The sequence below is a fragment of the Plodia interpunctella genome, chromosome 15 (assembly GCF_027563975.2).
Source record: "Plodia interpunctella isolate USDA-ARS_2022_Savannah chromosome 15, ilPloInte3.2, whole genome shotgun sequence".
In the NCBI taxonomy this organism is placed as follows: domain Eukaryota; kingdom Metazoa; phylum Arthropoda; class Insecta; order Lepidoptera; family Pyralidae; genus Plodia; species Plodia interpunctella.
The window spans coordinates 9,491,652-9,506,333 of NC_071308.1; the positions used below are offsets into that span (position 1 = coordinate 9,491,652).

Sequence of the window (14,682 nt, forward strand, 5' to 3'; positions counted from 1 at the left end):
AACTGTAAATTGGATAAAACTGTTTTTATGTGTTTTGTTTTATTGTTTATAGCTAAATGGTAGTCGAGGTCATCTGTTGAAGCACGGCCATTATATACTTACTAATCATAAAAACCCTTTGTGCGAAGTCTATAAATGGATATTTATTATTGGCATTAGAAATGAAGAACCAATGAAGAGGTAGATTTCACCTCTTTACAAAAATACTTAATTTCAGAAACTGTCATCCTCAACAACCATTTTGATGGCGCCACTGAGGCACTGGCCTTTCTTGTCAATAGATAAGGAAGGCGGGAAAATGACCTATCACATGGATTTAGTGTAAATTGGTATGTTACTTTGGGACTAGCCCAATCTGTGTGATATACATGTCCTAATATACTTATTATTACTGTAAACACTTTTCGTCTTTTGTCGAAATTTTCGACCATCTCGTCCATGTGTGTCCATGTCCTAGGGACATAAGACCAGAGACAGGGACACATGGAAAGAGAATAGGTAGGGTGGGTTTGCCCAGCAGTGGGACATGTTGCAGTTATCTACTTTAAAAAAACACTTTCCGAAATTCCCTGCAAAGCGTTTTTTCTTGACATATTTTTGAAAATAAAGGTTTTAAATATTACTCCATCTGATATCAAACGTGATAAGCAAGACCTGATGGTGCACCCAGGATCGGCTTCAAACGATATGATTCCTCAATGGTTTGCTACACAGCCATGTGTAATTTGTCACGCGTTGAATGATTAAAATTTACGGGTATTTTTCACATACTACATGTTCACTATCCGATTTTGATACGATACGAGTATGTATCCGATACCTTATCTGAATAATTTATTGGGCAGATAAATTAATTATTAATTAACGAAGTATCGGCCATAGATAACAATCACTTTGCTAACCTCTCGGATTAGGTTTAATTAAACATTGATAACAACAGTAACGTATAAATATTTAACATTATTTACAGAGTGCAGACTTTGTTATCAACAATTTTAGCATTTGTGTGAACTTTATTATTTTAGCAAATCTCTCGAGTTCTAAGCAACATTTGCTATAAAACTGTGAAAACCTCATAAAATCCCACCGAGTAGTTTTTACACAATGCGCGAACAAACATACATACAGACAGAGAGACAAAAATGAAAATAAAATTGTTTTGACTTCTCTTAGGCCCATAAAACCCCCAAAATTATTTTTCTTTAGGATTAAAAGTACTTGGTGTAAACTTCTGGTTTTAGGAAATATACTATGTATATGGAAATATACATAGCACACAGACAGATTATATGATTATAACGTAATATAGTGTTAATCTCATTATTCTTTTATCTATGGTTTTGACAGTACAGTTTCAGCTCAAATCGGCTGAAGATATTGGCTTCAAAATTGATTTACAAGATTACACCCGGACATGCATACTTACGTACATTGCAAGTTTGATAAGAGCTTGTAATAAGACATACATTTAGATACATATATAGAAATGTAGGTAGGTACCATAGAAGGCGAATCGAATTTGTCATTTAATTTTTGAATCAAACAATGGATGAGAATCCATATTCTAGATTTGGCATTTAAAACATTAATCAGATATGAGACAGTTATCTGTCTAGTGTAGGGATGCCGACCCTACTATAAAATAATATTATTACATAGTTCGGTTTACAAATATTCTACTAAATATCATAAATGCAAAAGTTTGTGAGGATGTATGTGTGTGTAAGTTTGTTACTTTTTCACGCAAAATCTACTCGACATATTATTATAAAATTTGGTACACGGGTAGAATATAACCTGGAATAACTCATTGGGTAGGTTCTGTTTATCCCAAAATTACCACGGGAGCGAAGTCCCGGGGCGCTGCTATAACAGCTTAGTTTTCTATATATTTATTTTTCTATTTATTTTCTATATATTTATTTTTATTTAATTATTGAGGGTCTTTATAGAACCAATAGAAGACAAAACATTTTTTTTTTTGTCTACCTATATGTTTGTTTGCGCATCACGCAATAACGACTAGATGGAATTTGATGCAATTTTGACAGTTGTATAGCGGAAGGTCTAACTTAAAATCTGGTATAGGTTTAATCGCGATACGTTGCTTAAAACCCGAGATATCAGTAATAATAAGTTATGAGCGGGCGCACGAAGGCTACTTTTTAGAACGTTTCTTAAAACTTTATCTACCCAATGGTAAAATAGCTTACATACCATTTCACATGTACTCATATGTATAGGTTTTTAGAAATGTTGGCAACCCTAGGGCCGCCAATGTTTTCTAGTGCTAACACGCGCACGTCAACAAATTCACTCTCGCCGGAGAAAGCCTAACAATCCGTCTGGAGATGAGATTTGCAAACAATGGCGCTGGATGGTGGACCTGATAGCAAAAACTAGTCGCGACGTAGTTTCACTTTCAAGGGCTGGGATTGGCGGTTATTGCGAGGTCGGTTTGATACATGAATAACTCTGTTCATTACTTAGGTTCATTGCAAAGACTGTATTGGCTAGATTCCGCCTTAACCCTTTTCCTTCGTAACCTTTTTTTAATCGACGTCAAAAAAAAGATTTTTTTTTATTCATAAAAGAATATATTTTTAATAACTCTACAGGAGTAAATCTTTCGAACCATCCGACAGATAATTCTAAATTCATTGCAACTACAAACATAAATAATTAACTTACTATGATCGAGTTCTTTGGGCATCATACAATTCACGTTGTTTTAGTTTTACAATCCAAAAATGAATATTTACTGCAATAATTATGTTGCGAATAATCCAGCTTACCCATCGAAATCTAGATATTGGACACACCTGGTGTTTCAAGCATTATTAGGCTGTGGTGACCACTTAACATCAGAGTCGCATGCCTGTTTGCCTGCTTGGTAGTATAATATAATATATATGTTATAGTAAAATATAGCACACTATATCTACTAATGTAACATGTGTTTTATTGGACAGTCAACAGCACATCAAATTACCCCCCATTGAAACTCATTTGTGCGGTACAGCGGCGTGAGTTTGCAATGAATTTTGGTAGGATGATGTGCTGTTGACTGTATCTATGTTAGACTTTCGATATGCTGAGGAATCCTAATGATTTTATATTATTTCAGGATTATATTGTAATCCGGCATAATCGATAGAGTATTAGGAAACAAACGTGATAATTAAATTTGTGCGTACCAACGTCACAAGGACGTAAAGTGATCAATTATTTTTCTATGAATTAAGATAAAACAAAAACGATAAATTAATCTATTCCGTCATGGAATAATCCAAATCTTTTGCAGATAGTAATTTGTAGCTGTTAATTATAACTGAGCATATATTTTTAATTACAAAGAATAGAATACAAGACTCTTCTATAGTCACTGAGCCAGCGGAGACAGTATTCCTTTCTGTAATTTTAAATTGCTTACAAGTAAATATAAAAAGATAAATATCCCAATCATTTAAAGTTTTAATACTTTATCATCCGCTCAACCACTACGAATTATTATAAAGATGTAATCTTTGTGTATAGACATATGAAACATAAAATATTGCTACAAGTAAAATCTAATCAAACAACATATAACTTTAGATCCAATAGACTATGATTTTTACGAACAAAATAAAGGATATTACTATTACTAAGAATATATGCATTACGTTGTTACAAACAAAATTATGCTTTTCGGTTTTTTACAGATCGTACTAGACTAGTTTTATGGAAGTAGCCAAGTAAGAGCGTGTATTGTTCAGTTGCGCTTGCGCTGCGTCGTCCTCCGTCATGTTGACATCCGTCGACGGATCAACGCAGAAGAAGGTAGAAATTGTATGAAATTGCGACGTACATCAACGCATGTTAGTGTGAAACCCTATAGAAGACAGTCGAGCACGGCTCAGCAATGAGAATTGGGAACACGCTCTCAAGTACCGTTTAAATTATCCCTTCAAATTAAACTGTATTTTAAATTATTAGTCATTAAAATGTAATTGAAACATTCGGTACTATATTTAATTATACATTAAATTTCTTAACGTAAAAATATAAATTATAATATCAGTATTGAAGAGAGAAGCATCAAGAATCTTCACAGACAAAAAATTCACTATAAAGCGAAACTTTGCCTATCTTAAAGAAATATCCTATAGATATTATCTAGGTTACCCAACTGCATCCTGGAGATAGCTGCGACCTTGTGATAACGCTTATCATGTCCATTTTGAGACGTGTTTGTGTTACTTTCAAAATATACGACTGTACCGTTGATATAGTTTGTAATACTCAGAAATTGTCATATCTTTTATCGTAACGTTAAATGTGCCATATAGATATTGCAAGCCAAAAACTATTACAATATATCCAATGTTGAAAATAAAGAGTGATGAAAGTTTAAATGCATAAAGATTAATGCGAATATCCATGAAACCATTCTAGAAAGAAAAACTTTATTCGGTAAAAATAAACATTTTATACAGTGTTAAGATCGTTAAGATCATAGATAAAAGAAATATATCTATGGTCAAAAGATATTCCACTCATCAATAAAGTAAATAAATAATATGTGCTTTATACATACATAGAGCAAGAGAATAGAGAAATAAAACAAAACGAAAATTGGAAATTAATGAAAAACAACAAACACGACACGATTCAACATTTCGCAATTTTATATAAAAGTATTAATAAATGTACTTATATATTACTTGGTATATACGTAAGCCTGCCTACCTACGGAATAATAGGTGCCTAAGCACTTTCTGAAAGATGTGAGTCTAGAAGACATTATACATTATGTATATTATACTTTCTGACGAAAATAGTTCTTAGTAGCTATGCTCTAACAGACAGACAGGCAGAAAGAGGGAATAGATACGGAATATTTACATTATTTACCAAGCAATCTTCACGTGTAGTAGTAATTTTTAGAAATCCAAACATTGTAAAACGTTTGGATATAGAACGATTCAACCTGCAGCGGCTTTACGCGTTTGTTTGTTCAGTGTATATGCTGTAATTTTAATTTATCTTCACACCCACTCAAATAAAAGTCGCCTTATTTAATTACTAGCTTCGCCCCGAAGCTTCGCTCCCGTGTGGATTTCGGGATAAAAGATACCTTATGTATTATTCCATGTTATATTCTACCCGTGTACCAAATTACATAACAATCCATCCAGTAGATTTTGTGTGAAAGAGTAACAAACATACATACATAATTACACACATCCTCACAAAGTTTCGCATTTGTAATATCAGTAGAAATCAGAGTGGCTCTCTAATCACCCACTAATTTTTCTCAGCGGTATGAGTACTTTATTTCCAGTCACTTAGAGGAATCTGACACGACTTTTACAACAAACTATCGACGTAAACGTGGCAAGAACTCTCAACCAGTGATGGTTTGTGATGTGTGTGTTACGGTACATAGATTTTTTTTGTCGAAACCCAGTTTTAGAATTAGCTCAAGTAGATTTAGGTATGGTCTTGAGTCTAAGATTGACATTTCCTCGCGTGACTCCCGAGGGGGGCAAGTGGGTGCTTCCGGCGACTGTCTGGTGCATAAGCGAATATATTTAGCCATGTGTCCTTCGTTTGGTTGGAATGTATATCCACAGATTAGACAATACTTCCAGTAGTGCAGCTGACCTCTGGCCAGGCTCCTCTATTCCATTTCAACTTACCCTTGTTGGACCTTCATGCCTTAGGTAATAGAGCCGAATTTGCAATTAATATTCTGTTCACTGACATCTTGGTAATAGGAGTACACACTACTGGATTTTTTTTACATCTACGAATTTTTGATTGATTGACTTCAGTTTGACCAAAATAGAAATAAGGGACAACACTCAACGGCTCACACTTAACACTAAGCGTGTATCGCGGTTCCGATGGATACCATAAACGGGCACAACACACCCAGAGCCACAGACAAATATTTGTGATCACAGGCACAAATATTTGCTCGCGGTGGAAATCAAACCCAGGACCTCCAGATAACGGGCGGTGGTGACCACTACGCCACGTAGGTCGTCATTTCATGAAAATTCTATCTAAAACCCTCGCGTGGTTTTGTGGTTTGAAACAGTCACTTTCTATCCAAATTGATTGAAAATGTAGTTTCGATTTTTAAAATGTTGACTTTGAAGAATATACTTGATATTATGTGATACGATATATGAATATAGTTACAAATAATATGAACAAACAGTTATAAGGAAGTATATGAAAATATTTCGTCCCAATCTTTTGATAAGATATTTACCTACATAGGTACTACATATATTTGATTTTAATCAGGTACGTAATGTGAGCTATATCTACGGACAATCATAAATTATGGAATGTAATACATATTTTAAACTTGCTATCAAAATCATGACATTTAAACGTGAGCTGTGAACGGAAAGAACTATTTTTCAATTTATGTAGGTACATAACTATACCCATGCATACTAATAAACACAAATATTTTTTTTGTTTAAATGAATTAACCCAAAAACCACTGGACACAGAGACATACCATACAAACCATCAGAAGTAACATAGGCTACTTTTTTATTATAGTTTTTTGAACCGAGCGAAGCCAGGACGGGCCGTTAGTAACTCCTAAAAGCCTACTAACCAATTTACTTATTAAAGTACCTACTAAAGTTTTCGTCAGCCATTCACTAATCTTCGAAGACCGTTGGTACCTACTGTTTTACTTTTCGACTTCTAAAAAAGATTAGGATATAAAATATATAAAATATTTCAAAATTAGTACCGGCTTCACTGATCAAATTACACAGTTTGCAAAATTACAGTGTTCAAGTCTGGCTAATGGCGATATCCTAACTACAGACTGATAAAAAGAAGAAATAATCGCACTGTGGTGCCGGCGCCGAAAAAATAGGGTCGATGACCAGAGTTTGCGACGCAGGATGCTGTCAAATGTGATTTTGGTTGTTTCTGACAGTCACTTGATGGATGTTGAAGTAGAAAGGACTCCAGTCGAAATTGAAGTGAGTACATAAAAAAATTACAAGGATAACCGGTGATAAAAGTGGCAAACTTGCGTGTAACACTCCTATACCCTAGATCTCACCAGGCTAGATTGAAGTAAAATGCCCTCAAATTAACAAGAAATATGTCATATACATACATGGAAAAGTAATTTTCTTGTTTTTATTCAATAGCATTTATTCACGACCCTCTTAGAGCGTGTTCCCATAATGGAATTAGTAGGTACAGTACTTATTAAATCTATGGCATGTCAGTATCAATCTCTATAGAAAACAGCGGAGGACGTATGAGCAATGGTCACAAATGGCCCAAGCATGGTGCAGTATCCTCATAAGATATGTAATTGATTTATGACATTATTACGTACGTTTTGTACTTTTAACTTTTAATTTATATATATATTTTGTGTGACAATTTTCAATAATTTTATTGGAAATACATATTTTATTTTATTTATTTATTCAAATTTTGACATTTGTAATAATGATGTAAATTCGTCCTCCTAATTTTTAATATATGTATAAGACCTATATTTGTTAATAGACGTCCTTGGAGAAAAGGCTGCGGTGAAATTTGTTGCGCCGCTTCTTCTTCACTTTAAAGCCGGCAGTAGACTTAGTTTAAGTAATTTTTTTGACGTCAATAAGTGATGTAAGTATATCATCCTAAATTGAATAAAGAAATTTGAATTTGGATTTGAACAATAGAAATTTGTTCCTTTGTAATGGTATCCTTTTAACTTTGATTATTATTATTACTTACTAATATTGCGTTGTCAAATTATTAAATGCATGTTAGATAGATATATAGACAAGAAGTTTATTTGCATCGACTATAGAATTATTAGGTACTCCGCATAGCATCAACTGAGACACGTACAAAAAATTTAAACATGCTAGATGCATACGACGACCTCGACGGCGCAGTGGCAAAGTTCTTGCCGCTGAACCGAGAGGTCCCGGATTCGATCCCCAGTCGGGTCATGATGGAAAATGATCTTTTTCTGATTGGCCCGGGTCTTGGATGTTTATCTATATATGTATTTGTTATAAAATATAGTATCGTTGAGTTAGTATCCCATAACACAAGTCTCGAACTTACTTTGGGGCTAACTCATTCTGTGTGATTCGTCCTAATATTTTATTTATACATAAATCATCATTATATTTGTTTATTTATACATAAATACATCTATAAATAACAATAATAAGGTTGTTTCCGTGACATAAACATGTGGCGTAGTGATACAAATTGGCGACAACTCAGTGGTGGAATTGCTCAAGGAGGAACCACTGAGTTTCAGTCATCACCATGAAAGGACACATTAAGCCGCCATCCAGTGGACATGATTCCACGAACAATAATAAAAAATTGAGAAAAAAAATAGTAACATTAATATATTTTATTAGATGATACCTACCTAGTCTAATAAGTACTTCTTAAATACTATTTCGATTTGTGCTGCCGTTTATATATTACGCGTTGCATACTGTCCAGCTTTGACGGTCAAGCGAAGGATCGCAAATTTGTTCTATTCTAATAGCTTGAGGCATTGACACTACCGCAATAGGGGTCACTGACCGACATCAGAAGAACAGTCAACAGAATATTAGTCTATCTAGATTTATAGAAAATACGCCTTTATTACCGAGACATACCTACACAGCTTGCGACGACTTAGCATAATTACAATTCGCGCCAGTCATCACTGAAAAATGCATGTATAACATAGAAAATATAGAAATCTGGATCAGGAATAGATTTAAGTAGGCACTTTTATCCCAAAATTCCCACGGGAACTGAGAAAAGCGATAACGGGAGCTGTGTAAGATTTTATGAGTTTCTTTATAGCCTTATATTGACTGGTGACTATTTTAGATATGTGAGGTATCAATAGAATTCTTCCTTCGTTCCTACAGGTGCCTATATTGCTTCTAATTGAGTTCTGTTTATTGAACCGTACAACATGTTTCCGAGGACGGAGCTGCAATGAAATCACGGACACATAAAAGTCAAATAACTGTTCCTTCAACAAATAAGCTTATGATATGATTAATTGTAAGATTACTGTAGAATTTATTCAAAACACGTTCACAAATTGACAAGCGAATCGACTTCGCGAATCAAAGCAAAGAAATTCAGAGCAACATTGTTTATTAATTTATCTTCGTCCAAAAACTTGTTAACAAAATGTCATTGACATTCAGGTCAATGAACCCGCTTTTGGCAGCTGGTTCCGAATGTTCAGGTAAAACCGAAAGTGCGTTTCGATTCTCGATATGATATGATACTTTTATGAAGAAATCAAAAGTGTGCAGTTAAAACCGAAAGTTCTGTCTTGCCTGTGATAGCTTAAATATTTTCCATTGTTCGTATGTACGGTCAACATCACATAAACATTAACATATTCATTGCAAATTCAACGCTATCAGCACAGCATACCTACGAGTACATGAACTTGGCAGCATGCTTGTCCTACATTTTTTTTTTTTCAATTATACCAAAATTTTAACACTTTATTAAGTAGAATATCTATCTATAAATTGGCAGTACCAACATTGCATCTTAATGATTCAAGAATCATCCGAAAAAAAACATATCATGCGCAAGTTTTCTTGTAATCATCATAAAGATAACAAAAAAACTAATTACAGACAGCGGCCAACTCATATACAACCTGGACCTTTTTATGGCAAAATATTTCACAGAAATTCAATAAATAAGCCTCAGAAATAAGCAAAGTAAGGAAATATTTTAAAAAATAAAGAAAAACCCATTATACTACCAGTATACTGAAGAACTATTTTATTTGTAAAGAAACTTCTGCGAAACTTGGTCAGATTCGGTTTCAATTAAAACCACAAAGATTAATCTGTCTAGAACGAATTCGGATCAATGTCCGCGCTTTTTGTCTCGCCACAACTAATTGACTGTTTGAAGAACTGAATTACTAAATTGCCTTGCAGGCGGAATAAAAATTATTTTGTACGCAATACGATACCGAGTGTGACTCAACTAATAAGGAAAATATTAATACTCAATCTTTAACCCAAAAGGTTAGGTATTTTCGTGGTATTTTGAAAATCACTTCTCGAGAATACGGATACAAGCTTTTGCCCGAAATTCAACGTTCATATAACCTTGTGTATGGATAAGAAGTATGGGCCCTGACAGGTTTTAACGACTGCAATTACAACCGGGGCCAACTCTGAAGGACGCTTTAAACTTGCTTACTTTATGTTGGGCGCCCCAGATACAGCTGAAGCGATACATAGAAGCTGTTCTGCGTGAATAGGGATATGTCAACTGGCGAACCATAGCGCGGTACAGAAGACAGCCACTCTCTCGTTTCGGAGGCCAAGATCCACACTTTATAGCCACTGAGCTAGAGGAGTAGACTACCACAAAATACTTGAAGAGTCTAAGGAGAAAAGCATCCTGCGCCAGGAGGAACTGGTGTGCTATGAAGAGGTCCTTTCATGAGATGTTGACCTCTGACAAACAAAGGCATGAATCAACAAAGTGTGCGCAAACACGAGTGATTCGTGTCGCAATCAGGACAATTCTCTCGAATTAGGAACAATCAGTTGGCACAACTTTCATTGAACCTTGGCCCGCGTGTTACTATCAATTCAACAATTACTGAGATTTACGAGCGAGGTTGACCCCAGACTTACATTGGCTAGATATCGCGACTTCACAAAAAACAAATAAGCGTGTTTTTCTCTCGCCTACAGCGAAATGTAGCCATAGAGTTTTTCAACTTCTGGCTCTATTTGCTAAACATTTACGATAAATTACTGCAAGATTTTTCTTTTTCGACGTCATTTTTGTGTGCTATATCAATATTTCAAGCGCGAAAATGGCACTCACATCCCTGCTCTTCATAGGCCATGAAAATAACAAATCGAATTACATTAGTGTTTCCTTGCGATGATAACTACATAGCTTACAAATAACTGAGCAATCATCATGACCCGTCCGGGCTTCGCTCGGGTAAAACCATAATAAATTATACACCTAAATCTTTCTCAGGAATGACAGTAATATTAAAAAACCCACACCAAAATCCCTTGCATAGTTTTAAAGATCTAAGCATACATAGGGCACGCAGCAGGAAGCGAGTTTGTTTATACTATTTAATGATAGTGCTACCACTACACGCTTGTCTTGTAGCATGCCTATTTAAATTTAAATCTCAGACTTCGCCGCTATACACAGTTCTTAGCGGGTATGTCAGTGGCTAATGTATTAATTATTCTGCAGTACAGTTAAGAATGCGCACGCGCTCCTTGACGTGAGAGTCTAACTCAAGTTCCTTCGTGTATCGAGTCACGTAGAACTAACTATTGATCTTTCGCACTGACCGCTAGATCTGGGTATCAGCTCTGTTAATGTTTATTCATCGTGTCTCCAATTGAAGTTCTTATTACGTTCTTGTTGGAATTACTATTAAAACCCAACTGAGACACGATATTGATATCACATTAGCAAATGACATCAGTATTTCATCTAAATTTTATTAGCAAATGGTTTTTATAAAAATTACTTCCAAAATAATATATCAAGAATAAATTTTTATTACTATACGGTCTTTTCGAGAAGTTACTTCAAATTTACTACAATCTGTACTTCAACAAGAGAGAATTAACAAGACATAAAGTCAAGTATAATGTCAAGTTTTAAGAGCAGTGCACACCGAATACAGTGCACACTGAATGCAGCACGATTATATGGAATTGCATGCAAACTCGTTCCCAATAATAATTCGTAATCTCTATAGGTATATTGTTTTCAGTGTGCACCGGAGTCCTTTATTATAATTTATCTTATCTTATCTAATTTTTAACTTTGATAACTGGTAATAATAATACATATTTTATCATAATTAAAAGATACATATTCACAGTTATTGGCTGAACTATCAAATATTTGTACTTGAACCATCACCGTTGTTGCACGCGTGAAATCGATTGTATATTTTTCTTGGTAATCCGAAGTTACCAAGATAAATAAACTCTTTATGCACTGAAGTAATTGTGCCATGTTTATGGAAAAATTATCAAGCCCATTGCCCTAAAAATAATGCGGTCAGCACTTCATAAACCTATTAGTCAAATGTTAGCATCGACAATGAACATTACGGTGTGCTCATTCCTTAAAACCTTTTCGCTGAGGGCTTCTGAATCATCACACATTTCCATATCATGAGTTTGTGATGTGGTTTAAAGAATTATTGCCCAGGTTTTGAATATTTTTCGAAATATCTCAGGAAATAACAATGGTACGGCCGCGCCGTGCCGCTTTTTTTTGTTCGACTTGCGGGGGTACTGCCGTGCCCCCAGATGTCTATCAGTACTCTAAGGTACCATGCCGTTTAAGGAACTTATAGGACTAGATGACCTCGGTGGCGCAGTGGTAAAATGCTTGCCTCTGAACCGAAAGGTCCCCGGTTCGATCCCCGGTCGGGTCATGATGGGTCTTGGATGTTTATCTATATATATATATTTGTTATAAAATATAGTATGGTTGAGTTAGTATCCCATAACACAAGTCTCGATCTTACTTTGTGGCTTGCTCAATCTGTGTGAATAGGAACTTTTCCATACATATAAACGACAGGAAGGGCTACTGTGTGTACTATGAAACATTGCGTCCACACGTTTACTTTTTTTTACACGATGCGTGCACGATATGTGAAAGAGAGACAGCATGTCGACATTAGTAACGTGCTTACGTGTTTGTATAGATCCACGCTCCAGGTATACGTATGTCCATCCTAACACTTAAATTGAGTAAGTTTATCAGCCAGTGAACCTAAAAACGTCAGGTTAGCTGTAAAGTCTTGATTGATTACCCGGCTGTGGGCGTGGGCCACGGTCGTACAGACAGCATTAGATCAAATCCATATTCATTGGAAATTCGCCTCTATCACCGTTGGATAGAGTGGTAGGGTAACTTGACGACGTTGACTGTACCCAGTGCCTGATTAATATCTATAACAGGAGATGGAACCCATACTTATAAGAAAAAAACAATTAATAAATTCTTGTCTTGTCTGAATCATGAATATGAGATACGAAAGGAGATTGCTGGTAACACAGGATAGGGATAGCCCAGGTCAGAGATGGTTGGTGTAGAAAGAAGGACGCCTATACCCAGCAGTGGGTCGCGGAGGGCTGCAGATGGTGATGATGACTTGACCATCACCAGGGGGGTCAATGAAAAAGACACGGCCGGTGTCGTCTTTTTCAGACTGATTTATAGACTGAACAATCCTTTTTCGGATTTCGTACCCAAAAGGTAGAAACGGGACCCTATTACTAAGACTCCGCTGTCCGTCCGTCTGTCTGTACACCTGTCACCAGGCATTATGTCTAATAACCATGATAGACAATTGAAACTTTCACAGATAAACAAGACAGGATTTTTAAAAAATTGGAGGGCTCCCATCCCATAAAACAAACGTGATTTTTTGGTGTTGTATAGACTAGCGCCCCGTCCCGTCCTCATGAATCACACTATCTATTGGTGAAAACCGAGTTTTTGAGTTTATGAACAAACAGATGCGATAGAGGAGTTTGTTTTATAATATGTAAAGGATAAGGATTTTGCGGAACCTGGCTGGTTTTATTGGGTTAGTTGATTGTGTGCGCCAACAACAAGACCGGTTGCGTTTGATCTCAATCGAACTATACTAGTTTAAGTTACGGCGCGTGGCGACACGTGGCGTACTAATGTGATCGTATTACTATGTCTGGTGTAACATTATGCCGATTTGTGACATTGCCATTGTGTAGATACGACGACAATAATTTAATATGGAATTAGGTATAACGTCACTGCATACTATTAAAATAAAATCCTCTGGCCCGTCTGCCTGTTTGCGATAAACTCAAAAACATGTTTTTTGGACGGTTTTCGTCAATACATAGTGTGATTTCTAAGGTAGGTTTAGGTATAACTTATAATGTTTTACCAGATCGAAGCCGGGACGGATTGGGACACAAATTGGTGAACAGTTATAGAGAAAAAGTTGTTGTTTTAATGATTCATGGTCTTTTTCTTTTCCTAGCTATTTATCTTCCACTATTTCTGGTCGTCTCTCTCCATTCCTTGTCGAATGCCTTAAAATCCGACCGACCAAGATGGTTCCGAGTCCGACCACGGTCACAAACTTTATTAACCTCAAGAACACCGTGGACCACCTCTTTTCCGTTATCTATTCCATCAAATTTACGATAGGATAATTTTATTATATTAAAATATATTCTGGATTCCCAACAATATTTTATGTTTTTATATTTCATCTACGTTCTCAATCATTTCCCGTCGACATACAAAAACGAGCTTGTCTAAAAAGTAAAATCAAATTGTATTGTCACTGAATATATTAGCTTAACAAAATGGCTGTCAATCAACGCACGTTACTTATTTTTGTGCTATTTAATTCCTTGGACCCATCTCTCTCTCATCTGATCGTTTTTCCAGTACCTTCCTCAGTCGTTAAGCGTCGGAGCCCAGAGGACACTGGATTTTCCTAATTATTCGTCTCCACGTAGCATGGTCGTCGGCATCCCTAGTTGTCAAACCACTGACAAATTCGTAGAACCTATATATTATTAAGTAATGTATATCGTAGAGCACTATTTGGCACATAGAATTCATATTATGGAT

At 35.6% G+C, this 14,682-nt stretch overlaps 1 protein-coding gene across 1 annotated transcript in view; it reads right to left on the minus strand.

Moving 5' to 3' along the window:
* Nucleotides 1-14,682, minus strand: part of Chsy (Chondroitin sulfate synthase) — a 41,699-nt gene that overhangs the window by 12,359 nt on the left and 14,658 nt on the right. The window lies entirely within an intron of this gene.